We start from the raw sequence: 27339 nt of genomic DNA on the forward strand, positions 1-27339 counted from the left end.
AAAATCAATACAAGCACTATGCGGACAGCATCGTCTCCAACATCCAGCATACAAAGTTGGTGATAGGCCCTCCACCAAGCTAGACTACCAGAGATTTGGGTCCTTCACTATTGTAACCCAGATCAACCCAATTACTTACTGACTCCAACTTCCCAGCACCATGAAGATCCACCCAGTCCTCCATGTTTCCTTGCTTGAGCCATACCATAGCTCACCATTGAGGGGGAAGAGATCGAGTTCCCCACCACCTATCCAGATTGAAGATCATGAAGAGTTTAAGGTTGAGCATGTCTTAGACTCGAGGATCTCTCGAGGTCAATTGGAATATCTTGTTCGCTGGAAGGGATATGACATCAATGATTGCACTTGGGAACCTGCATAACATCTCCAAAGAGCACCTCTCAAAGTTAAAGAATTTCACAAGAGGAATACAACGAAACTTGGACCAAAACCACCAAGCTGCTCCTTGTGGAATATGTCGCTAGAGGAGGGGGTGGTGTCACAAATATTCCATAATAAGTGTATGGACTAATTCTTGCTCATGCCATATGAATCCACACCTCATGCGAACATACTCTTAACAGGACATCCTTGAGCCAACCATGAGAATCTACCCTTGCCATGTCACCATAAAACTTTCTAGAAGACATGCCATGTCATCGCCTACATCATACATGATGTCATCATAGAATCTTCTAGAAAATAGCCATGTCATCGCTTGCATCATCGATGATGTCATCATGGAACATTATAGAATATCTTTAGCTACCCTCCAATACCTACAAAAGGAGGGGATCACCATAGAGCTCCTCACTCTTACCAATGCTAGTCTTGGGAGCTCAAGGAGTCGAGACCTCCAAGTAAGTAACTTCGAGTTCTAGTTCTAGTTCTTGTTTAGTCACGGTATCTAGTCTTGTCTTATCTTCCATTTACTCTTGTTGTCTTGTCACCTTGTAATCTCGTAGTACGAGATCTTGTCTAGTACTTACTTGTATCTTGTTTATCCCCGTAAAGGGAGATCTTGTAATTTTGATATCTTGTATACATACCTACAGTCCCAAATTGTGGGATCCTTCATATCCTATCAAATCCTATTGTCTATACCTACGGTACCGAGTTGTGGGATTTTCCATATCTTGTTAAGTTATCATTGTACCTTATGCCCGTACGTAGAATTATCTTGTAATTAGAATTCTTTTATATATTAAATCTTGTATCTAGTCTAGTCTCTTGAGCACAGTCTAGTGCTTGCATAACACGACTCTTCAAAACAACCTTTGGTTTTTGAGTAATGAGGAAGACATATATTTCTTTATGAACTCAAAACTAGGTAAGAAGGTGAAAGACAAACTCGTAAGTATTCCTTTCCTTCCTTTTTCATCAAATGATTTTATTTCACATGGTAAATTTGGAGTAGGTGCAACTTTATCTAATGCATTTAATGGACAAAAGAAACCATGTTTCCCACAACAACATCCATCAAAAATCCATTTGGGCTCCCACCCATCCCTTCCTCATCTTCCACTATGTCACAACTCTATAGAAACAGAATTTGTATCCTTTTTCATTAATTTATCTATATAATGATTTATTAAATTTGTTTCCTTTGCACTAATTAGATATAAAGAAAAGTGCATTGGAGCTAGCCATTGATAAGTGGTCACAGGTTATGGTGGACCCACACGGTGGGTTAGAGAAAAGATAGTTCACACTTCCACCTATATGGCCCGATTGGGCGCCAGTGACCAGAACTCACACATATCAGGGTTAGACTCGCACACAGAAAGGATTGATGCCTTGAAGTGTGGGCTAGATCTACCAGAACAAACAGTTACAATCAACAAGATGGCATGATCATGAAATGCTTGTACAATGTGCATGTGTGGGCTGAAAGCTTGAAATGCACATTTCTTTGTATAGGAAAGTCACATGAAGATTCTGATACCGTTTTTGCGATGTACACGGAAAAAGCTTTCATATGACATCCATATTGGGGGGGTTCCTAAATTTTAGGAGGTCCCTAAATTTTAGGAGCCTCGAATTCGCCTAAAAATGCTAGTCCTAAAAAATAGAGATGTCATTCTAAAAATAGTAAATTCTGTACTCTGACTGTGCTTACTAAATTTGGTTGTTTCTATTCTTGACAGTATTCAGCCCAAAAAGGAAGGCCATAGAGAAGAAACAAGTGTCAAGACACTTGTCACACAAGTTTCCAAGTGTCCCACCACTTGTCACATCTCATGACATGTGGCTGGACACTTGTCATTTTTCTTTGCTGTGAACTCATGTACAGCATCCACAGATAGCCAAAAACTGGCCCCATCCATCCCCATCATCATCCCCCACTTCTCCATTATCAAATTTCTCCATATTCCCTCTTCTATCACTACTGTTTTACAGGACAGCAAGCCTGTAAATTCATTACAGCACCTCCTTCTCGAGCTCTTTCTTCCATTTTAGCAACAAGAAGCAAGCCCTATCCATGTACTGCTGATCAATGATGGAGAAAGGCTGATTTCCCCTCTTTCTTCTCTCATACAGTAAAGAAATCAGTTCTTATCATTACATAATAGATAATGCATGTGTGTTTGTACATCTTTGCATGATCTTGTGAGAGTGAGAATTGCTTCTCCTCACTCTCAGGTTGATTGTAACTGAGCTCTTTCCTAAGGGACTTGGGTTGAGCAGAAATACATTCCTTCAGGGGGGGGGGGGAGGTTGCCCATCTTCAACCCTCAATCTTGTCTCCATTACTTTTACATTTTCATGGCTGTAATTTTGTGAGTAATTTTCATTTTCAGCTTTAAGTATTCATTCTCTTTTATATTAAATCTCGAAAACAAGCGAATATCATAATTATTAAGCATACTACGTTGTTTGGGGCGTTTACAGTGGTATCAGAGCTTTGGCTCGGTCCTCACCCCAACACTGGTAGTGCTTACAATTATAAGTTTGTTTGTTTTCAGCCCTTGCATTGAGTGCTTGAGCATATTTTTCTTAGAGTCTCAATGAATCAGTTGAGTGCTATCCTTCAAGCCATTCAAAGTCTTAGAGAGGAGAATCAGCAAATTCGTGAGCAACTTCTCAAACTAGAAAAAGTTGAGAATCCCAAAGAATTCAAGGAAAGAAGCCTATCTGCTTCAAGGAGACAAAGCTATACCAATGAAAGGAGCCGATCAAGAAGTCCAACTACTTCTAAGAGGCAATCCCATTCTACCTCAAGACAAAGAAAGAGATCGCGTCGAAGCTCATCCTCTTCTTCAAAGTCATCTGGCGCCTACTCTGATGGACCCTCTTCTAGTGACGAAGAGTCACACCCTTCTCGTGGAAGACCTCATCATCGTCAAAGGCGTCGACATTCTTCACCCTCGTCTCCATCTTCATTCCCATCAAGCACTTCATCATCTTCAACCTCAAGATCCGGGCATGGACCAAGGCATAAGAAGAAGAAGAAGACTAAGTCACTATCTCAACTTGAAAAGAAGATCAAGTTCAGTATGTATGATGGTTCCCGAAATCCTGATCTTCTTCTGAAGTTTATTCGTCAATTTCAAATTTTGTATGGTCGTGACAAGTATAAAGAAAAATAAAAGATTAAGTTTGCAGCTTTACATTTGACCGACTTAGCCCATACTTGGTGGACGGGTTTGGAATATGATCATGCTGCCCCAAAATCATGGCGGTCCTTTGTTCGCATGATACAAAGCCAATTTTTTCCTGTTCATTTCAAAAGAGATGTAAAAATGGAATGGGATCGGCTTTGGCAAAGGAAAAATGAGTCACTTGGTGACTATACCAAGAGATTTTGGGAGCTACTTTTGAAGGTCCAACATTTCAAGAAAATCAGCAGTTCGGAAAAGCTTAGGAAGTTTCAAGGAAGTTTGCATTTTAAACTTCGTACTGCTCTTAATCATTATCATTGTTCTAGTCTCAAGGAACTCATTGACCATGCTAAGACATGGGAAATGGAGCACAATGGCAACAAATCATTCCAAAAGAATGATAACAAGAGAGTAGCTGATGATGAGGAGTATTCAGCCCCAAATGAAGGACAAAAACAACGGCAAAAGCAACCATCAAATCAAAAGAAGATGAAGCCCTATGCACCTCCTAATGCTCCTCAATTTCGCTCCAATCTATACCCATAAGCAAAGCAGCTTTCCAAAGAAGAAAAGCAGCGCTTCATGAAAGAAGGGAAGTGCTTTAAATGTGGACAAACAGGCCACATAGCGAAGCAATGTCCAAACAAAGGACAAAGCAAGGTTTCTAACAACAAGCCTAAGTCGCCAGTGAAAATCAATGCTATCAGTGATGTAGTTGCAAACACAACCCACACTCCAGAGATGCGCAAATTATTAAAAGCTTGGGGACAGTTGCAAGGTAAGCAAGCACTATTCTTGATAGATCTTGGGGCGAATGAAAATGTCATTTCCTTGCAATTAGCTAAAGAGCTTGGATTAAAGAATAAAGAGATGGACACTCCGGCAAAAGTTCGCCAAGCTTTAAATGCCGATGAAGGTGACACAGTGAAGACTGTGACACCCTACATTGGCAAGCTCAAGTTTCAAATTCAAGGCTACAGTGACCAAGATACCTTCTGTATCGGAGACCTTGATGGTTGCAATGTGATTCTTGGCATGCCCTGGAATCATAGAGTAGATTCAACCATCTTCTCTCAGAAAAAAAAGGTAGAACTCACCAACAAAGGCAAGAAGTACGAGATCCAAGCTGGAGTTTCTGGAGACACCATACCTATGGTAAGCCATATGCAAGTCTCTAGAGCAATTAAGGATTGTGTTCAATGTTGTTTGCTTTATGTCACTGATGTAAAAGATAATATGAATGCTGAAAACCAAGAGCGACTTCAGCTCTTGGAAAAGTATAAAGATTGTTTTTCGGAAGATCTTTCTTATCAGCTTCCCCCAGAAAGGCCAGAAGACCATCATATTGATATTATTCCGGGCAGTTCTCCTCCTAATATAGCACCATACCGTATGAGCCATCCTCAACAAGAAGAAATCAGAAAGCAAGTCGAAGACCTACTCAACCGTGGGCTAATTAGGCCAAGTAGCTCACCATTTTGTTCATCGGTTCTTCTTGTTCAAAAGAAAGATGGCACATTCAGGATGTGCATTGATTATCGAGCCCTCAACAAAATCATTGTGAAGAATCGGTTTCCTATTCCCAGAATTGACGACATTTTGGATCGTCTAGGAGGCTCAAAGGTTTTCAGCCGCATTGATCTAAAGAGTAGTTATCATCAAATTAGGGTAATACCACAAGATATACACAAAACTGCTTTCCGCACTTCATACGGTCTTTATGAATTCTTGGTGGTTCCTTTCGGATTAACCAATGCACCAGCCACCTTTAATCGAATGATGGAGCACATCTTTAGAGAGCATCTACAATATGTCGGTACTTTCTTTGATGATATTCTTGTCTTTAGCAAGAATGAAGAGGAGCATCATCAGCACTTGGAGATTATTCTACAATTACTTCAACAAAATCAACTCTTGGTAAATGGTAAAAAGAGTGAATTTTTCATGCATAAAATAAATTACCTTGGGCATGTCATCTCTTCTGAAGGGATTCAGATGGATCCTAAAAAGATCAAGATAATCCAAGAATGGCCTCATCTTCATGATGTACATGAGGTGCAATGGTTTCTTGGCTTATGCTCTTATTACCGCCACTTCATCAAGCATTTTGCACATATGGCTTCTCCACTTCATGACCTTACAAAGAAAAAGACCTCTTTCCAATGGAAGGAAAAAGAGAAGGCAGCCTTCACAAGGCTGAAAACAGCTCTTACTTCTAGACCTGTTCTTATCATTCCAGATTTGGTAAAACCATTTGTGGTGGAAGCAGATGCTTGCGGAGATTGTATTGGTGCAGTGCTAAATCAAGAAGGCCATGCCGTAGCCTTTGAAAGCCGCCGTCTAAATGATGTGGAGAAAAGGTATGACATTTATGAAAAGGAGCTCTTAGCAATGGTTCATGCTTTGAAGATATGGAAACATTATCTTTAATGAATTCCTTATTAAAACTGATTATCAAAGCTTGAAGTGTTTCAAGACTCAAAAGCATTTGCAGAAGAAACATGCAAGTTTGGGAAAATTTCTTGTCTATGTTTCATTTTCAAATTATGTACACTCCAAGGAAACAAAATTTAGTTGCTGATTTACTTTCTAGAGTGCCTCGCATTGCAACTATTACAGTGGCTCATCATGAAGATTTTCAAACAATGAAGAATACTTATGATGAAGATATTGATTTTGCAGCAATTTGGTCAAATTTACAGCAAGAAGGTTCTCATCCAAATTATTCCATCAAAGACGGTTACCTTCTCATGAACAATCGCCTTTGTGTCACTCTTCCTGTTCGACAAAAGGTACTTAAAGAAAGTCATGAACCCCCTTATGCAGGGCATAGAGCGAGGGCAGCCACTCTAAGTGCAATTGAGCGCTACTTTTATTGGCCAACATTATGAAGAGATACACATAACTTCATTGAGGCTTGTCTAGTATGCCAAAAATCCAAGTATGATAGGCAGAAGACTCCATGATTGTTGCAACCTTTTCTAGTGCCCAAAGATCCATGGGAATCTATCACAATGGATTTCATCTCAGGTATTCCAAGAACACCTCAAGGTCATGATATGATTTGGGTCATAATTGATCGATTCAGCAAGCAATCACATTTTATTCCATGTCATAAAACATTGAAATCTGCACAAGCTGCAAGACTTTTCATTCAACATATCTTCAGATTACATGGTATGCCTTCTGAGATCATTTCAGATAGAGACTCCAAATTCACAAGTAACTTTTGGCGTGCTTTATTTGAGAATTTGGGAACCACTTTAAAGTTCTCCTCAGCTTTTCATCCTCAAATTCACGGCCAAACAGAGGTGATGAATCTCACTCTTTTGGATATGTTGAAAGCTTATGTTAGTGAACATAAGTCACAATGGGAGAAATATCTTCCATTATTGGAGTTTGCTTACAACAATACAGTGCACTCATCCACAGGGAAAGCTCCAAATGAAATAGTACAGGGTAAAGTGATTCCTCCTCCAATTATTCGCACTAAAGATAAGATTTTTACTGCTGATGAGTTTGCTTCAGATTTAAAAACAGCAATGGATCAAGTTCGAGCCACTATCAAAGTTGCCCAAGAGCAACAAAAGAAGCAAGTAAATAAACGAAGAATACCTTTGGCTTTTGAAAAAGGTCAATATGTCTTGCTAAAGTTTGATAAAAGCAGGCTCAAACAAGGTTCCGATCAAAATTCATCTTTTCCAAAGCTCTCCAGTAGATACTTTGGACCCTTCAAAGTCATTGAGAAAATAAATGAAGTTTCTTATCGACTTGAGCTTCCTGCTCATTGGAAAATACAAAATACTTTTCATGTAAGTTTGCTAAAACCTTACATAGGACCAGAACCAAAGGAACCCATTACTGAAGATCCCCCAAAAGTTGAAGAAATAGAGCAACTCTTGCAACCTGAACAGATTTTGTTTCACAAGGATCAAACCACGAGAAGTGGCCTTATGACACCAAAATTCTTACTAAAATTCAAGAATCTACCCACAACAGATGCACAATGGGTAGATGAAAAATTCATTAAGGATTACCCAGACATTTTTCAGCCATATCAAGAAGCTTTTCAACTGAGAACAACTGAAGAAAAGCCAGAGGGCTGTCACAACTCTATAGAAACAGAATTTGTATCCTTTTTCATTAATTTTTCTATATAATGATTTATTAAATTTGTTTCCTTTGCACTAATTAGATATAAAGAAAAGTGCATTGGAGCTAGCCACTGATGAGTGGTCACAGGTTATGGTGGACCCACGCGGTGGGTTAGAGAAAAGATAGTTCACACTTCCACCTATATGGTCCAATTGGGCGCCAGTGACCAGAACTCACGCATATCAGGGTTAGACTCGCACACAGAAAGGATTGGTGCCTTGAAGTGTGGGCTAGATCCGCCAGAACAGACAGTTACAATCAACAAGAAGGCATGATCATGAAATGCTTGTACAATGTGCATGTGTGGGCTGAAATCTTGAAATGCACATTTCTTTGCATAGGAAAGTCACATGAAGATTCCGATACCGTTTTTGCGATGTACACGGAAAAAGCTTTCATATGACACCCATATTGGGGGGGTTCCTAAATTTTAGGTCCCTAAATTTTAGGAGCCTCGAATTAGTCTAAAAATGCTAGTCCTAAAAAATAGAGATGTCATTCTAAAAATAGTAAATTCCGTACTCTGACTGTGCTTACTAAATTTGGTTGTTTCTATTCTTGACAGTATTCAGCCCAAAGAGGAAGGCCATAGAGAAGAAACAAGTGTCAAGACACTTGTCACACAAGTTTCCAAGTGTCCCACCACTTGTCACATCTCATGACATGTGGCTGGACACTTGTCTTGTGCTACTCCACTTTCCCCTTTTGTACTAGCTCTTCCCTCTCCTATAAATAAGAGCTCATTTTTCTTCATTCAGCATCATTTTTCTTTGCTGTAAAGTCATGTACAACACCAACAGATAGCCAAAAACTGGCCCCATCCATCCCCATCATCATCCCCCACTTCTCCATTATCAAATTCCTCCATATTCCCTCTTCTATCACTGCTATTTTACAGGACAGCAAGCCTGTAAATTCATTACAGCACCTCCTTCTTGAGCTCTTCTATCACTGCTATTTTACAAGACAGCAAGCCTGTAAATTCATTACAGCACCTCCTTCTCGAGCTCTTTCTTCCATTTTAGCAACAAGAAGCAAGCCCTATCCATGTCCTACTGATCAACGATGGAGAAAGGCTGATTTCCCCTCTTTCTTCTCTCATACTGTAAAGAAATCAGTTCTTATCATTGCATAATAGATAATGCATGTGTGTTTGTACATCTTTGCATGATCTTGTAAGAGTGAGAATTACTTCTCCTCACTCTCAGGTTGATTGTAACTGAGCTCTCCCCTAAGGGACTTGGGTTAAGCAGAAATACATTCCTTCGGGGGGGAGTTGCCCATCTTCAACCCTCAATCTTGTCTCCATTACTTTTACATTTTCATGGCTGTAATTTTGTGAGTAATTTTCATTTTCAGCTTTAAGTGTTCATTCTCTTTTATATTAAATCTCGAAAACAAGCGAATATCATAATTGTTAAGCATACTACGTTGTTTGGGGCGTTTACACACTACACCTTCCTTTCCACTTCCATTAATTACACCACATTTTTCACCACACACCACACCAAGGAGTTCTGCACATTTAGGCACGGCCTTTAGGACTTCTACCTGCCCATTTCCAAGTGGTGTACCTATGACAAAGGCTCGACCTTCCACTCACACACTGTCAAGTTATCCCTCTAGAAGTGCATCCTAGACATACTCAAGTATGGATAGTTTGGTACCACAGTTTTCCTCCATGGCATTACCTAGTGGACCATCCGGTCATTATGTTGTGCCCCAGCTGACATTTGGACAAGGTTATCGTATCCTACTGCCTCCATCTCCACCTATAGTATCATATGGATCTATGTCTGTTTCAGTACTTTTGCAATAATTAGCACTCATTGGACATCAACAGCCTCTATCTACCTATCCACCTTTACCCCTTCCTCCTTATCCACCACCACCAACTTATCCTCCATCTTATCCCTCTTTATAGACACCTCATCCCTCTTTATAGACACCTCGTGGTTCTAGCTCCTCATTCATGAAGCGTGCATTTAATGACAAGACTCATTTCCACGGGTCAAACTACCCCACTTAGTCAAATTTGATGAGGCATGCCTTAGACTCTCAAAACTTATGGGATTTAGTGCAAGGGTTGGAAAGCCAACCTAATCTCGCACTTGTTTTATATGAGGTCGTCCACTCATGGAAGGCTTGTAACACTTCCATTATTGTCAAGCTTATGCAGGGCTTATTACCCGAGTTTCACTCTCAGCTTCAGTATTTGGACTTAGCATCCAAGCATTAAGCATACTTGACTTTGACCGCTATGCAACTCGGCCCATCGCATCAATTTGGATCATGAACTCCAAAACTTCAAAATCATAGACAAGGATGACTTGAAAGTCAAATTGACTGAGTATCAACGTCTTCTCGCTGAATTCTCCACCACCGGGCCTCCTGAGTCCTCTGATGATGAGGTTACCCTCTTCCTTAATAGGATTCTAAGAAAATATTTCCATTTTGTACAGCACGTGATTTCACAGGCTTAAATGCCCACATTTTATGAGTTTGAGTGTCAATTGTTGCGTTACATACGGTTGTTCGATCAATTTCATAACAGGTACTAGATAGAGGGGGGCTCTAGTTGCATCTTCTCAAGAGAGGCAATAGGGCAAGGGCAAGCAAAAATCAAATCAAAACAAGGCTAGTGAATCTCAAGGAACTCCTCAATCTACTCTTAAACCTAGATGGCAGAATGTATCTAAGAAAAATAGGTATTGTCAACATTGTGAAAATACCAGTCATTATGACAATGAGTGTCAATCTAAGGTAAGAGACACACGGCCAAAATCCAAGAATCTGCCCCTCGCACCCTAGTCGGGTAACCCCCCCAGTAGGAGAAGCAAGGTGATAGCAACCCCTAGCAAGGGCAATGGTGAGGCCACATCCACACTACCACCGGTTAATCATCATAGTCAACAAACTACTCAACTCCAGAGGGTTTGTTTTATTGGTCTGCAGAGACCCACATGGTCTCCTTAGAGGCATTACATGCAAGTCTCCATATCTACAAGTTGCCTCCTGATGAGGTGCCTACAGAGGCCCACTTGTCACAACCGAGTACATCAGTACCTATTTGGCTTGTGGACAGTGGAGCTACCTGTCACATGACTCCTATAGCAGATATCTTCATTTCCCAAGCCCCTGTTGTAGCGTATTCACATGGGAAACAACTCAGTCAAGATTCAGGCCCAGGGTCGCGTCACTTTTCCCACTGACCATAGGGTCCAAATCTCGATTCACTAGATGATGTCTATCATGTCCCCCACCTTGGGATAAACTTGTTGTCCATTCAACAGCTTTGCTGATGGGGCAGGCAATTTTCTTTATCACAACCACAGTCAAGGTCCTGGACTCTCAAACCGGTTTAGTGATTGCTCGAAGCAAGGCATAGCCTAATGGTCTTTACCACATGCACATTTTCTTACCAAGCCAATTGCTAATGATTCCGAGTTCCATCGTTTCTAGGCCTTAGTTACCACATGGGAACCCATGGACTCTGAGCATCTTTGGCATTTTTACTTAGGGCATCTTGTCTATGACTCTCTTTATGAGCTGCCGCATCAGGGGATAATTGAGAACCTTCCACACCTAAAACTATCTCGAGAGGTCTATAAAACATATCAGCCAGATGAGTAGCATCGTAGACCCTTTTCTCAACAATCTGTCGCTCATGTTGTTGAACCCCTTAGTCTCATTCATGTAGATCTTTGTGATCCCACATCTACTTCTGCCTTGAATAGCCCACTGTACTTTTTTTTATAGTGGATGATTCTTCTAGATACATGTGGGTGTACTTCCTAAAGTACAAGTCAGATGCCCTCACTTATTTCAGTGCTTGGGTGTTGTTGGTCCATAACCAGACTAGTCATCGTGTAGGTTCTATGAGGAGTGATTTTGGTGGCGAGTTTATCTCCCACAAGTCTTCTAAGTTTCTACAAAAGCAAGGCATTGCACACCAATTCACCTCTACCAACTCCCCTACACAGAATGGAGTCATAGAGCGTAGAAACTAGATAGTCATGAATATGGCACACTCTATGCTATTCGCAGCAAAGCTCTCTCAGAGCCTTTGGGTTGAGGTGGTTAACACTCCAATGTACATCCTTAATCCATGTCCGGTCGTCTCTAAAAAGACTCAATACGAGGCATTCTTTGGCTCTCAGCTTGTTATTTCACACTTGAGAGTTTTTGGTAGTCATACCTATATGCACATTCCTAATGACAAGATAGAAAAGCTCACCTCTTGAGCAAATCTCTTTATCTTTGTGGGCTATTCTTCTGAAGCAAAAGTCTATCGTTTGTTCAATCCTCGAACGAACAAGGCAATCATTTGGAGGGATGTCATCTTCGATGAGAGGGACATCATGCAATCCTCTACAATAGACTCTTCGTCCTCACCTTCGCTCATCATTTCAGATCATGCCTACTAAGCTGGGTCTATTGCCCACTCTTGATTTTCCTATAGATACTTCAGCTTCCAGGTCTGCTTTGTGAGACCTGTTATCTCGCTCGTACCAGCAAACCATGTGGGATTCAGAGATCCTTCCATTTGGATTCCTCTCTGGAAATTCACTAGAGGCTCTCCAGGACCCTCTATGGCGTGAGGCTATGGAGAAGGAACTAGATAGAATTAATCAAAATAAGACTTGGACATTGGTGGATCGTCCCAAAGCCATAGGGACGAAGTGGATTTTTAGGACCAAGCTAAAGGCTAATGGTACTCTAGAAAAATACAAGGCTTGCCTTGCAATGCAAGGTTTCAAGCAAAAAAACAGCATTGACTATGAGGAAACTTTCCCACCTACCACTCGGTTGATATCATTTCGTTTGTTGGTTGAACTTGCTACTTACCACGGTTCACCGATCTATCAGATGGATGTTAAAAGTGCCTTTTTGAACAATTATTTGGAGGAGGAAGCCTATGTGGAGCAACCTCCCGATTTTTCTTTCACTGACCAGACTGACAAGGTATTTCGCTTGCGAAAAGCTCTTTATGGGCTGAAGCAAGCACCAAGGTCTTGGTGACATAGGAAGGACAAGTTTTTACAAACTCGTAGATATCATTCTACCCCCTATGATCCAAATCTATATGTATGCACTAGTAGCATGGGGGTCAGCTATATCCTCCTACATATTGATGATATACTACTCATTGGCTCAGATTCTACACCTATTGCAAATATCAAGGCAAAACTTAGCTATACATTCAAGATGATAAACTTAGATTTGTTGTCTTATTTCTTGGGGATTGGGATTGTTAGATCCGAGAGAAGTATCTTTCTGTCACAACAAAAGTATGCCCTTCAACTAGTGGAACAATATTGCACTAATCCCATATGGCCAATGGCCATGCCTCTTAATCCCATTATCCCTTTGGATAAGGATACCCCAGGTCAGTCTTTTGATGCTCATACCCATCATTTTGTTGTAGAGAAATTACTTTGGTTAATCCATATTAGGCCAGATCTTGCATACTCAATTAGTTTGCTTCCCATATGGCCAATGGCCATGCCTCTTAATCCCATTATCCCTTTGGATAAGGATACCCCAGGTCGGTCTTTTGATGCTCATACCCATCATTTTGTTGTAGAGAAATTACTTTGGTTAATCCATATTAGGCCAGATCTTGCATACTCAATTAGTTTGCTTAGTCAGTACTTTAATACACATAGAATGTCTCATTAGATTGCTTGTCTTCATATGTTAAGGTATTTAAGATGTATCTGTAATTATGGACTAACTCATGGTCATGGTTTATGCTTACAGGGCTACACTCATTCTAACTAAGCGGGCGATTCTAACACCTGGCAATCCCATGGCACCTACCTCTACACCTTGGGCACGACACCCATCTCTTGGGCTAGCCGTAAGCAGGAGACGATGGCGGCTTCCACAACTGAGACAGAGTATCAGGCTCTCTTCAATGGTACTATAAAGGCCATCTATTTGAAGAACTTATTGGCCGCACCATAGTTTCCTTACAAGTCACCTACAGTTATCTACTGGGTCAACCAGAGTGCCATTGCCTTTGTGGGAAATCATATCATCACCCCTCAAACACAGAACGTGCAGTTCATTTCCATTTCATCAGAGACCAGGTTGAGCTAGCCACTATTCGCCTAGAGTTTGTGGTGCCTAGTAACAATTTTGCAAATATTTTAACCAAGGTGGGCAGTCAACAAGCCAATTCTACAGTACCTTCTATCACAGATCAGCTTGGATACACCCTCCTCTACTTTTCTAAATTGATAAGAAGAGGGTGCTTCCCTTTTATTTCTCCTTTCAGTTTGAGAGGGGACAAATTCCTTCTCCTAATAGTGGCAGTAATGATGCTTACAGTTTTTCACTTTCAGACATTTATTTATTTTGTATTAACTATTATGAACATTGTAACTTCATCCGTACTGTCAAGATGACATAATCATAAAAGAGCAATTATCCACATGGTGGATATAGTTGTCGTCTAGCTCCAGTTTGATAATGGCCTGAGCCTTATCATCATTCTTTTGCCAAGTGACTGCAAGGTCCGCATCACGAGGCTTCTTCTCTTTGCCAATGGTAATGGCCCAAAGACTCTCTTCATTAGGATGAGCTTGATGCGGGTTTGCCAGGTGTGAAACCTGACCCCTTTGAAGCAAACAGTCGCAAAGTCCTTGCCCATGCTGGAATTGGAGGATTAACAGCAAATCAGCTTCAAAATTCTCAGATTTCAGCAATAGAAGGCTTGATCTTGAGTGTACTTGATAAGCACAAGTGCCAAAAGACACTAGATGAATAGTATCAAGAGATACTGATACTTGAGGCTCGAAGCTTGAGACCTTCAGAGTGACCTTCAAAATCTCCCCTCCTTGATTTGATGCTGAACAAAGTGCTGGACAACTTCAGATTAAGTGGATCAAAGTCGCAGAGGCTTGGTTTGAGTGTCAGGAGAGAGAAAATAATGAAAAGATGAAGCTTTAAGTTCCTAGCTATAGCAGTCACAAGTCAAGGTTTGCAAGGCAGCCTGGATTTTCACAAATTGCAAGAGTTGTAGCGTATCATTTCCAAAACTTTTTTTATAGAAATGAAGCTTACTTCGTGGGCTATCAATGCCCTATGATGGCCGTTAACATTGCAGACTGTGGGCGCAGCATCAGCAGTACGACAGGTCACAGGCGCATTCTAGGCAGCGAATCATTGTAGACGCAATGCTGGTCTGTGTAATGAAGGAGACCTAGGAGAGAGAAGGAGAGAAGGGAGAGACTGCAGAGAGGAGAGAGAAAGAGGAAAAAGATGAGAGAAGAAGAGAGAGAAAGACTAGCAGAAGAGAGAGAAAGAGGAGGGAAGCCATGAAAGCTAGGAGGAAGGAGAAAAGAGAGACTTGATTATTGATAACTCATGCCCTAATTGGGTCTCTCAACACCTTATATACCCTGTCGGTATAACTAGGTATTCCCATGCTAATCCGTGTCCTACCCATCTATCCCCACTCTTTTACATTCCATCCCGACCCCGAAGGTTTTTGCCCTCAAAAATAAAAAGAGGACCTATTGCTCACAGCGAAAAAGGGGGGGGGGGGGGGGGGGGGGTTTGCAGAGTACTACTCTGCTCAGCATTACAAGGGAGAACATGGGTATGGTGAAGTACAATCTCATGTGGAATTGGGGCATAGAATTGTGTATATGATGTATATGACATGTGCAAGTTGATAGCATATGAGTTTGACCTCCAATTCTTGACAATTAGGGGCTGACAAACAGTGGGCAGCATGCTGTACAAAACAGGCCTGCTGAAGAAAATTGGTCATAACTTCCTATGGGCAGCTCCGATTGAGGCGTGTGACATGTCAAAATGAAGCTCATGAAGCGTACTTTCAAGCATATAGGTGACACTTGGCTGTCATTGATGCAAGGTAAAAACTGTTCTGAAATAGTATGCTGTCTGTAAGTTGTCTGCATTTCAAAGTGGGGCAAATTTAGCTACTGCTCAATCAAAATTGCATCCTTGAAGTAGGGAAAGAACTGCACTGGTGAAATGCTGATCAGCATAGGGCTTTTCCAAGACCATTCCATTCCCCGAGATCAAATGGATAACCTGCATAATAAGCATCAAGGGCACAAGGGTCATCCATACAAGCATGGGTCACCATACTACCACAGGGGTCAAAAGGATAATTGTGATCCAATGCATCCGCTGTATCATAGAAGTAATTCATGGTGTCATCATCAAGCACAAATGGTGGCACAAGATCCTTACCGACCCATACGGTAGCATGCATTGACTTGTCCATAAACTCATTGGGAACCACTAGGTCAAATCGGACTGGAGCAGATGAGGCTGCAATCAATACAGCATTCAATGCATCAACCCGTAGGCATTTCATGTCCATGAGTTTCACATGCGTGGCTATTACTGGGCATTCAAAGTTAAGGGCCTTGGGCTGATGGGGCATCTGCTCATGAGCCTACGGTAGTGAGATGCTCTCATCATGGCATCGTTCTTGAGAGGTATCATATGGCTCATAAGGATGCGCATGTTGCTTATAGTAATGATCAAGTGGCTGATGATATCGAGCACTCCATTGCTGATAATGATGTTGCTCCCCATGTACATACTCATATATATTTGCATGATGTTGTCCATGTATATAATGCTGTCTAGATGGTTGTCTATGTATGTGACTAGAATGTAGTTCATAAGAACATATATAGTCATCAGATGCATGCTGCTCAAAATATTCACACTCATCATATGCATGTTGACCATAAGTAGGTGCATGCACTTGCCTTTACATATCGAACCCATGCCAATGGTCATGGTACTCATAATGTCCATGAGAATGCCCATACATGCCTTGCTGACCAAAATATCCATGGGTGCCATACTGCCCATGCATTATATGTGGACCAAACTGATTATTAGGGCCTTGCTGCCCAAAATTCCCATGCTGCCCATGTGCACCTACATTAGGGCCTTGCTGCCCAAAATTTCCATGCTGCCCATGCAATACATGCAAACCAAACTGAACTTTGGGTCCTTGCTGCCCAAAACTGCCATGTGCATGCTCCCCATTGCCATGTGCATGCTGCCCATTGCCATATGCATGCTGCCCATGTACTCCTTGCATTCCATGCTGCCCAAGGTTTGCATTGGAGCCATTCCCATGAGTGTGCATATAGATTCCATTACGGGGGAGTTGTGGTGCCAAGGATGGGCTTGAAGGATTCGTGATGGGGGAGGGAAGGAGGGGTTCATCATGTCAGGTGGAAGGCTCACCTGTTTCATAAGTGCTATGGGGAACACCATGGGTACCACTAAGACCTTGTGGGCTACACCCAGTCTCCAAGGGGGGAGGGCGGTTAGCCTCACGGGGAGGGACATATTCCTTGGGTCGATCCGAGGGGGCGGCAATGGTGGGGATGAGGACGCCCATGCCCTCTATGAGTAAGTCCATCTTGGCCATCATCTCGGAATGACAGTGATCTTGGTGGGTTTCCATCTCCCTATGGCGTTGTTCCATCTGTCGATATTCAGCATGACGGGTCTCATGTTGGCATAGGGTTTGGTTGAGCATAGATAAGCGGTCCATCTCGGGGGCACCCTCTTCAAACATGTCTTCACGATCCTCCTGGGCTGAGCTAGGATCGTTCATTGCGGCACCGGAGTCCCTTATTTCACGCTGAAAGTCCTCCTGGGCCTTTGCTTTATCCTTGTGGCCTGCCATCCCAAGTACAGTCCACCAGACCCCTTGTTACAGAAATGACAATATCTTGAGCTAGGAAGCTCCGATCGCCAAAATTTTTTATTCAAATTAAAGCCCTTGATCCCCTCTATGAGGCTATGTAAAAATATCTCTGACAGTAAATGATCAGGGCTTTTCTGTAATCACTTTTTGTGGGCTGACTGTGTAGGACTGCTGCCTATCCCACAGTACCTCTGAGCACAAAATTGAGTTTATCTCCCAAACCATAGGGCAGAATGGGGAGATTTTTGGTTCAAATCGAAGGGGGGGATGCCCTCTTCGAATCGAGCTATGGGGCCCGCACTCAATCACACAAGAAGGCTTTGCTGTAATAGACTTTTGTGGGCTAACTATGTAGGACTGCTGCCTGTCCCACAGGATCACTGCATACAAAAGTGGTTGTAACTCTCCAATGGGAGCTCCGATCGGGGAGCTTTCGAGCTCTAGTCGAAGATATCGATCCCCTCTACGCAAAGAGCATAGGTATGTAATAACAGGTCTTATACAGAAAATTCTGTAATAAGAAATGCGTGGCTGAACTGTGCAGTCCAACACCCTGTTTTTAACTCTGAGAGGCCTATTTTCAACAGTCGATACCCTGTAGGGTCTAACCAACTTATCAAACTGAATGAGGACCTTTGGGAGACCTATAAGTTGGAAGTTGTCCTGTAAATCATTGTAGGTTGAAAGTCGCTCCTAATATGATCCAAACCATTGCCACCATGGCCAAATGCACTTGCCAATAAGAGCATAACCTTGTCAAACATGATCATCTCATGACCACATAAGCATCACTGCCAAATAGGGGCACATAATTGCCAACATAGACAAGTTCATAGACATCTCAATGTCAGCGTGAGCATATGAGTGCCACCATAAGTGCCATTGCCAAAAAAAAGTCAATGTGTCAATATCCTTTGCAATTATGATATAATCTCTGAGGCATAGGTATACCACATCCATAGATCAATTAGCATCAAAACACCTATCATGCACTCCCATGTCTAACACTGTCACTGTCAACATGTCAATTGAGCTAGTCTAAGGCTCCAGTTTGCAGTTTGTGTTCTCTATCTTTAAGCATCCTCTATTGATGATTAAATATGCTGCTCACCTTAAGAATCCTCAATGTTGTAGGAGAGAAGATTATGGGATGTTGACCTGTTGTATTCAGCAAGAGAGACTCAATGTGGCTTCAATAGAAGAAGAATAATCTTCAATTTTCAGTATATAAGTTCCAATTTATTATCACTCTTAATAGAATGAATGTAGAACTCAAGTCCTTGACAAAATCTGAAGTAGACTGTGGCTGCCACCCTGGTTATTTCAGCAAATAGATTCACTGATGCTGCAATGGTAGAAGAAGAACCTTCAATATGGCTATAAGGATCTTTGCATAGCCTTGTTTAAGGCTATTGATCATTGACTCTTTAGATCAGAAGCAACCAGTAGAAAGGACACTAACATCAAGCTCTTGTTCAGTACATGGTAAAGACAGGAGAGATGCTGCTACAACAGAATGCTCCAAACCATCCAGACTGTTACACATGCACCATCTCTGGTAGAGACACTATCAAAGCCAGTTGGTGTTCCTGCATCTGTCTCAGTTTGGCTTCCCCCACATGTCACAAGACATTGTTCTCTGGTCGAGATTTCAGAGAGCAACATTATCCATGCAGAGGGCCTAAAAACACACTAAATGATGTGGAAAATGCTGATAGATCTACTCCTCCACTGCTAGGATATGCAATGTTTTGCATCTATTCGGCACTATTGAAAGCTATGTCTTTTGGTTATGTCTTTTGTGCTGAACATGGATCTCACATTTTCTGCTTCAAACCTTGTGCCACAATAAGGAAGTCCTGGTCTGTTTTGCCTCAGTAGTTCAGGCATTTGACATTGCTTCCAAGTCCTCGCATTCTAGATAGGTATTCAACCAGGATTTTATGCAACCTCCTGAACCTGCAGAGAAGGATGAAACAAAGGTACCTCACGGCTTGTAGTTTACTGGATCACATCTGTCCATGAATGTCATGCAACATCATCTTCACTAACCATTTCTTTGAGCTTTCAGCAGTGCCAATGGAAGCTTCTTTTGTAGGATTTTGGAACCTTCTTATCTTTCGTATAAGATATAGTGGCACCATAGCGGGTTCAGTAAATCCCCCACCACCATCAACAATTTGTGCTTGCTTGCAAATTCAAACAATGCCAATTCATCAAGAGGAACATCTTGGAAGAAAACCAGTATGACAGTTGAACTTTACTTCCATCTATGATGCTGCATCTGTAGATACTTTAATCCACAGCTGGCAGCTTGTGAATTGCTGTAATAATGTGGAGAATGAGTCTGTTTGAAAAGAAGCGATTGAAGCTACTCTAGAACGAAACCCCAATGCTTATCGGCCACAATTGCAAGCAGTCTGTGAATGCTTTCAGGCAAACATTCTTTGTTCTGATAACTGCAAATGCATGGACTGCAAAAATTATGAAAACAGTGAGAAGAAGAGGGTAAGTCGGGTGGAAGCAGAATGAACACAGGCACAGGCAGGTGTCCTTGCAGCCATGAAAGCATCTGTTCCAATCACAGGGGAGAATGCCCTTCCTCGATTTGACAGTGGAGCTCATAGACAGGTTTTGAACAACTCTCGCCTAACTCTAAAAGATGATCCTCATGATGCAACATTTGAGCCATGAATGGGAAGAGGAACATAAGGCTTCTGAGCTTGTTCATGCAACTCGGCCTCTTGTCCAAGAATCAGCTGCTGCTTTAGCCTAGGGGTCCTGCGCATTACTTTGTCTGTGATCCCTTGGTACTTCTTTATGGCGGCCGAGACTGAAACATTCGCCTTCCAGGCGGAAATCAATCAACTCCTCAGCCTCATCATCAACACCTTCTACAATAACAAGGAGATTTTCCTTCGAGAGCTCATCAGCAACACTTCAGATGCCCTCGATAAAATCCGTTTTGAGAGTTTGACGGATAAAAGCAAGCTTGAGTCCCAGCCGGAGCTTTTTATCCACATAGTTCCTGATAAGGCAACTAACTCGCTAACGATCATAGACAGTGGTGTCGGCATGACTACAGCTTAGGCGCCTTTGTTTGTGAAAGCATGGAGGCCCGTCGGTGTCTTGTAAAGAGCTTTGCTTCCTCCTTGAGAGAGTCGACTAGACTGGGCATGGGCAAAGTTGAAAGCCTTCGTTTGGCAGAGCAGATCTTTCCATTCTCAGCATTTGTGGCAGGATTTCATAGTCATGTAGACCAAGATCACAATCTGGCTGCAAGGATTCTGGAAGCAGACGAGAATCCTTTGTCCCTTAGCTCAGAAAGCAAGCGGACCGTGCCCGCACCTGGTGAAGGCCCTTCCTCTCGTCTCAGGCACACTCCCAGCAAGATGTTCTTCTCTCACCACCTCCTCAAATCCCATCCAGAGAGTCGAGTCCTACTTCTCAACAGACACTCGCCCTATCATCCTTTTTTATGGCATTTGCAATCTATGCAATGGGGGTGTGAACTTTGTACTTGACGATGACATGAATGGCAATTTAAGGTTTGCCGCTTAACAAAGTGAAGCAGGTAGAGCTCTTCTTCAAAGGTCTGGGCACTCTCCCATGACATTTCGAGCATTGTTCGTGTTGAGAAAAACAGATCCTCGTCAGGACTAATGCCTGTGCCACCCAACCATAGCACTGCCCTCAGCAAGTCATTTGATATGCCCTTTCATCAAAGAGGCCACTGCAGAGCACAGTCTAAAATTGCATTTCAACTACCATATAACATAATTTTTTATGATAAACTTGGTCTATTGGGTTCAATAACAACAGATACATTAGGAGACAGGTTGTATGAGCTGCAGTTGAATGCAAATGCAATTCCTCCCTCTGTGTCAATGGCTATGCTGGAATGCAGCCAGTTATTGTAAACTCCCAAGAAAGCTGCCATCTCTATAGTACTCTCTCACTCATGTTGTCTTCAATGTTGTACTTGTCCTAGTGTACCTGAGAAAAGTAGGGTTTCCTGAGACTGAAAAGAGAACTAAATCTAAAAGAAAGAGAGAGAAAGAAAGGATCTAAAAACTAAGCTCTAATACCAACTGTAATGAAGGAGACCTAGGAGAGAGAAGAAGAGAAGGGAGAGACTGCAGAGAGGAGAGAGAAAGAGGAAGAAGATGAGAGAAGAAGAGAGAGAAAGACTAGCAGAAGAGAGAGAAAGACAGGAAAAGAGAGAGAAAGAGAAGGGAAGCCATGAAAGCTAGGAGGAAGGAGAAAAGAGAGACTTAATTATTGATAACTCATGCCCTAATTAGGTCTCTCAGCACCTTATATACCCTGTCAGTATAACTGGGTATTCCCATGCTAATCCGTGTCCTACCCGTCTATCCCCACTCTTTTACCGTCTGAAGATGCAACAATATTAGGGTTTTAAGTGACAAAGAGAAACACCTTTAGCTGAGGAATAATTCTCTAGAAGGATTTGTGATGAGATATGGCTTCTATGAAGAGATCCAAGTGCTCAAAGGAGGCAGGGTGCAAGCTGGCTATGGCTGCCACAAGCTTGATTGAAGATAAAAGTGAAAATGGAGCTAGGCCATGCCCAACTGGGCTCTGATACCATGTTAAAACATAGATCTAGGACATGGCAATGCGAAAGCTATGGAGGTTGGAAGAAGAAGACCAAACTCATGAAGACATGGACACAAACAAGACTAATTGTCACACAAGTGAATTAGGTTCCAAGATTGAGACTTGGACTCATAAACACAATCTTGTGTATAGACTGACAATGACACAAAGACTTTAATAAAGGACAAAAGTACTATGACATTGCATTAGAAAAGAGAGTAAGTACAATGCTTTATAGGAATTGGATGGCAGCACTTCTCCTACTGTGCTTATGGGATTCTAGTCCTGAGCCCTCACTGCTCCTTCCAAAGAGACTGAAGTAGGTGTGATTGCAAACTCTCAACAAAAGCTTCCCACAACAATATACTACCATCTGGCACCTGATTGAGTCTCCACCTCCTTCATCCATTGCTGGTGATAGCACCTAGACGCTCTTCTACTACTGGCAACTACTCTTCAGTGACGATCTATTGTTTTTACCTGTTGCCCAGCAGCATATAGCCTTCTGGAGGCTACGTTTACACTTTGGAGCTACCGTCCTAACATTCTCTCTCCTCCCTAGGCTGCATTTTTTGTCTTTGACTGCTGGATTAACTTTCTTTCTTCTCTATGTGCTACATTTTCATCCAATAGCTATCGCCCAATTTTTCTCTCTCCTCACATACCTGCGTTTTTAGTCTTTCTCTCTCTTGCACAACCGTCTTCATCAGATCCAACCTTCCTTGGTTGTGTTTACTGGTGTTTGATACAAGGAGACTGCCTTACTGCATTTTGGGAACCATTTGGAGTACGACACACTCTCCAACTCATAATTTCTGCCTTGATCCTAGAGATACCAGAATTCAACATTCAGTATTCACTGCATAGTGTGTTTGTTGCATAAGCATTGTATATTCAATATTCATTCACTTCATTATATATTGTGTTCACTATTTCTGAGTTATCCTAACCCTAACTATATTCTATGTTTATCAGTCTATGCTTTGTCTTACTATTGGTTTTGTGTTTTCTACATTTAGAGCATTTCTTCACAGCTTGCATGCTGATAGAAGAGTAAAACTCCTAAGATGATGAAACCATGAATGGAACAATGTGCATCCCAAGTCTCCTAAGCAAGACTGGTGCATACTTACATGTTATCCCTACACTGAAAATAAAACCTTGCAAAAGAGATGAAAATCTACAAGTACCGAGGTCAGTAGTAAGATGCTCCAAAAAACATAACTAAACTAAAATGAGAAGCTAACTGAATGAGCAATGCAATGATGCAAATGTGTATGTGTGTGTGAGTAAATGTAAGGAAAGACTTAAGAAGGAAAATCTAAGAACAAAATCCTATGGGCTCAACTCAATAGCCTAAAGACCTAAGAGTGCAAAAATAAAGTGAATCTAAGGATGTGGCCACAATCATGTGTTGGGTGTAAAGGCGCCTCTGCCTGGCCGCCCGTGTTTTACTACACTGACAGTACCCGCACCTGCACACTGCAAGGAGCGGGCATCCATCATTATCAATTCATTCTTTATTCTTTCAGTGACATTTGAATTAAAGAAAGGCCGATCACAAATTGTGACTATTTAAGTTCCCACATTGTGTGTGTCTCTCTCTTGCTCTTGCTCCTTCCACCATAGCTCTTGCTTCCACTTCATGACTTGTCAAAAGATGACGTTCTAGTGAGACAGTAGGGTTTGCGAGGAGAAACACAGAGTGAACTCGGTAAACATTGAGAATAGAAGGGAAGAGAGAAGAAACTCTAATGAATGGAATGATGAAGATCTGAATCATGGAGTGAATGTGATACAAGGAAACAAGGGTGCCGTAGCACAAGAAAGGTGATGAAGACAGCCACAAATCACGAACCGCAATATCCTCTTGAAGGGGTGTGAGGGCAGTGGAGAGGTTAGAGAGAAGAGGTGACGGACTGAATGAATCAGCCATAAAGAATGAATGAGAGAGTGGCCTATAAATAGGCACAGTTAGTCTAGGATGGCGCCCCTTTTTGGGGCTGCAAACCCTAAACGCAAAACGCAGAAACGCCAAATCGCAAACTGCGGGTGAAGGGTTTCTCAACACCCCCTCTCAGGCCCAAAAAGGGAAACAAGAGAAGAGTGAGGCGGAGATACAATGCTACATGTTGAAGAATGCTTATGCAGTAGATGCCACTTGGACAGTATCCCTCGTAGGGAAATTGTTCACTTGCCCAAACACCTTGGTACAAAGATAATGAAAACATGCAATGCAGAGGAAGAATATCGGACTTTGTGTGGTGTCGAGAACCATAAGGATATGCCCGTACTCAATCTCGGGAGTTGGCTCCATGTTGACCAAGTGACCAAGATAAGAAGAAGAGGAGGAAGAAGATGTAAAGGATCCCTAAGATCCAAGATTTCCACCGGAAAGGTAACCTGCAATAAAGAACAGTAGACAGAGTGAATTGGAGAACCCGAAACTCAACCTCGGGAGAGAAGCCACATCACCAAGTCGCGGCTAAACCTCCAAGGTCCCGATCTAGGTGGTACCTGAAGATCCTGGGTATCAATAGAAGAGATGATTGCTCGAAGACAGCCACCCCAAGAAAGTAGAGGATGGGTGAAGAACTTCATGTGGAGTAGGTTCCCCCTCTAAGGTGGGAGGTGGAGGGGCCCCCACTAATGTCGAAGAAGAAATAGATGCCCCCTCTAAGGACAAAGAAAAAACATCCCCCTCTAAATTCCCCTCTGAAGTAGATAGGGAATCCAAACTCATGGATCACGAACTTTGAAATGTTTGGTGTCAAAGGAATTGCCGTCGGTCGTACCGAAGAAGGTATCTGGGCTACCGAAGAGCTCCTAGAGGTAGCCTCTCGAACTTGAGTAGTCAAGGGTGGGGAGGGGTGGGGTTCAGAATGAGCAAGAGGTGGGCAACAGCCACTATCCCTCAATGGAACCATGTCAAAAGATGACGCACAAAAGATGGCGTACCAACGAGACAGTAGGGTTTGCGGAGAGGAACACGAAGTGAACTCGGCAAACATGGAGAAGAGGAGGGAGTCAAGCAGCCACTGTCTCTCAAAGAAGTGGATTGATAAGGAGATTGTATCAAACAATCACTGTCTCTAGATGGAGCAGACTACAGATCCGTAGGTCGTGGAAGCCACTGTACCTGAAAATAAGTGGGAAATGATTGCCGCCGGCACTGCGACGATCTCCAGGAGGTCGTAGCACCAATTGATCCTCCATGTACTCGAAAGGACTTAGTGCGCATCGGATGCATCTTATTGCCTTGAGCATAGTACTTTGATAGCCGATGTAGAACGATCTTTGTGGCCCAAAAATGAGAGGTGGCACAAGGAGTTCCTAGTGGAAGACGCATATACTCCGGGGGGGTGGGGAGCAAAGGTCGAAGTCAGCAATCTTCAATGGGATGACTATTCGTGCCACAGTAGGAGCACCCAGTAGTCTGGTCATTTTTTGGTAAAGAAGCCATGGGTACCAGTGTGCCTTGCTAAAGAAGGAAGAGGTCAGCCATGAACCATGAATTGCAATGTCCGCCTCAAGGGCTATGAAGGCAGTGGAAGGGTTGGAAGTGAGCTACCAGTGGGAGGAGGATACGACCAACAAGGAATTGCAACCAGTAGAAAAACGCAGGTGAGAAGAGAGAAAGACTGAAAACGCAGGCTGCAAGAGAGAGAAAACAGCAAACACAAGCTGTAGGAGAGAGAGAGACTAAAAACGTAGGAAAAACCACCACCAACTGTCAGTATGCTGAAATCAGCTCCGAATAGTGTGTGGTAGGCTTGAAACAGGCGCCAGACTATTGTAGACAACAATGGCCAACTTGGACTGTGATGTCCTCCGCATCCGAGGTGTAGGCATCAAGCTGAAATACTTGAAATCTGTAAAAACGAGATTGTTTTTTGAATGGAGAGTAATCAGCAACAGTTGCTCTCCTATAAACAATTGCAAACTGTGGATGAAAGGCTGAAAACAGGCGCCAGATTGTGGATGACAGCAAGGGACAGTTGAGACTGCGATGTCCTTCGCAAAAGGGATGTGGGTAGTAAGCTGAAAACACCTGAAACCTGCAAAAACGAGATTTAGATGCAACGGAAGAAGAAGAGAAGTGGATGCCGAGCCCACCACCGGTCTTCGCCTTCACTAGAGTGGAGGATCTTTGCCACTGCTTGAGCAGATCCAGCTCTGATACCATATCAAAAGATGACATACCACCGAGACAGTAGGGTTTGTGGAGAGGAACACAGAGTGAACTTGGCAAACACTGAGAATAGAAGGGAAGAGAGAAGAAACTCTAATAAATGGAATGATGAAGATCTGAATCATGGAGTGAATGTGATACAAGGGAACAAGGGTGCCATAACACAAGAAAGATGATGAAGACAGCCACGAACCACGAACCGCAATGTCCTCCTAAAGGGGTGTAAGGGCAGTGGAAAGGCAGGACAGAAGAGGTAACAGACTAAATGAATCAGCCGTAAATAATGAATGAGAGAGTGACCTATAAATAGGCACAATCAATCTAGGATAGCACCCCTTTTTGGGGCTGCAAACCCTAAACGCAAAATGCAAAACGCAAAAACACAAAAAACGCAAATTGCGGGTGAAGGGTGAAGGATGAAGGGTTTCTCAATACCGCTCACCTCCCTTCAACTGGTATCAGAGCCTTCTTCTTTGCGAGCTCGAGCTTGGTCCAGCACACTCTTAGCTTCCATTCGAATACCTACAACAATCATCTCTTTATTGGCAATCATAGCCACTCCGTTCGAGCTTCCTATCGGTTCACTCTGCTGGTGCAACATCACGTTGTGTGAAACAGGCCCTTTTTTCAGCAATAGCTCGCGTTTTTCATCTCTTACTCATATCTTCTTCATTGGGTAGCCATACACTTGGTTTTGATGCTTGGCATTGATCTTTGCACTCTTAGCATTCGATATGAGTGCTAAGCTTCAATTTTGGACTGTTATAACAGTCCACAGGCTGTCATAAAACAAGGCAGCACTTATCTTTGATATCTACACTCATTGCCATTGGTTGGATGATGCCCAACTATACCCGGTTGATGCTTATATATTTGAGAATGCTATGTCATTGCTTGGAGTTGATTTTGGACTGATTTAACCACTTCACTTACTCTGTTTTGGCTGAGGTTTGCTAGCTGGAAATACACGGCAGCACTCTATTTGATGCTTCTATGGTCAACTTTGTTGGTCTTATGATGCCCGGTTATACTAGGGTGATGTCTACATG

General features: G+C 42.4%; 1 protein-coding gene and 1 long non-coding RNA gene across 3 annotated transcripts in view; one reads left to right on the plus strand and one right to left on the minus strand.

Moving 5' to 3' along the window:
* Positions 1-27339, minus strand: part of LOC148036386 (uncharacterized) — a 75635-nt gene that overhangs the window by 38163 nt on the left and 10133 nt on the right. The window lies entirely within an intron of this gene.
* Positions 1-27339, plus strand: part of LOC148036387 (uncharacterized) — a 49393-nt gene that overhangs the window by 13979 nt on the left and 8075 nt on the right. Inside the window, exon 3 of the long non-coding RNA XR_015690936.1 lies at positions 13521-13680. This is a non-coding gene — a long non-coding RNA (uncharacterized LOC148036387). The remainder of the gene's footprint in view (positions 1-13520; positions 13681-27339) is intronic.

Source organism: Lygodium microphyllum, chromosome 5, assembly GCF_053477565.2.
Source record: "Lygodium microphyllum isolate KBCC chromosome 5, Lygodium_microphyllum_v1.1.10, whole genome shotgun sequence".
In the NCBI taxonomy this organism is placed as follows: Eukaryota; Viridiplantae; Streptophyta; class Polypodiopsida; order Schizaeales; family Lygodiaceae; genus Lygodium; species Lygodium microphyllum.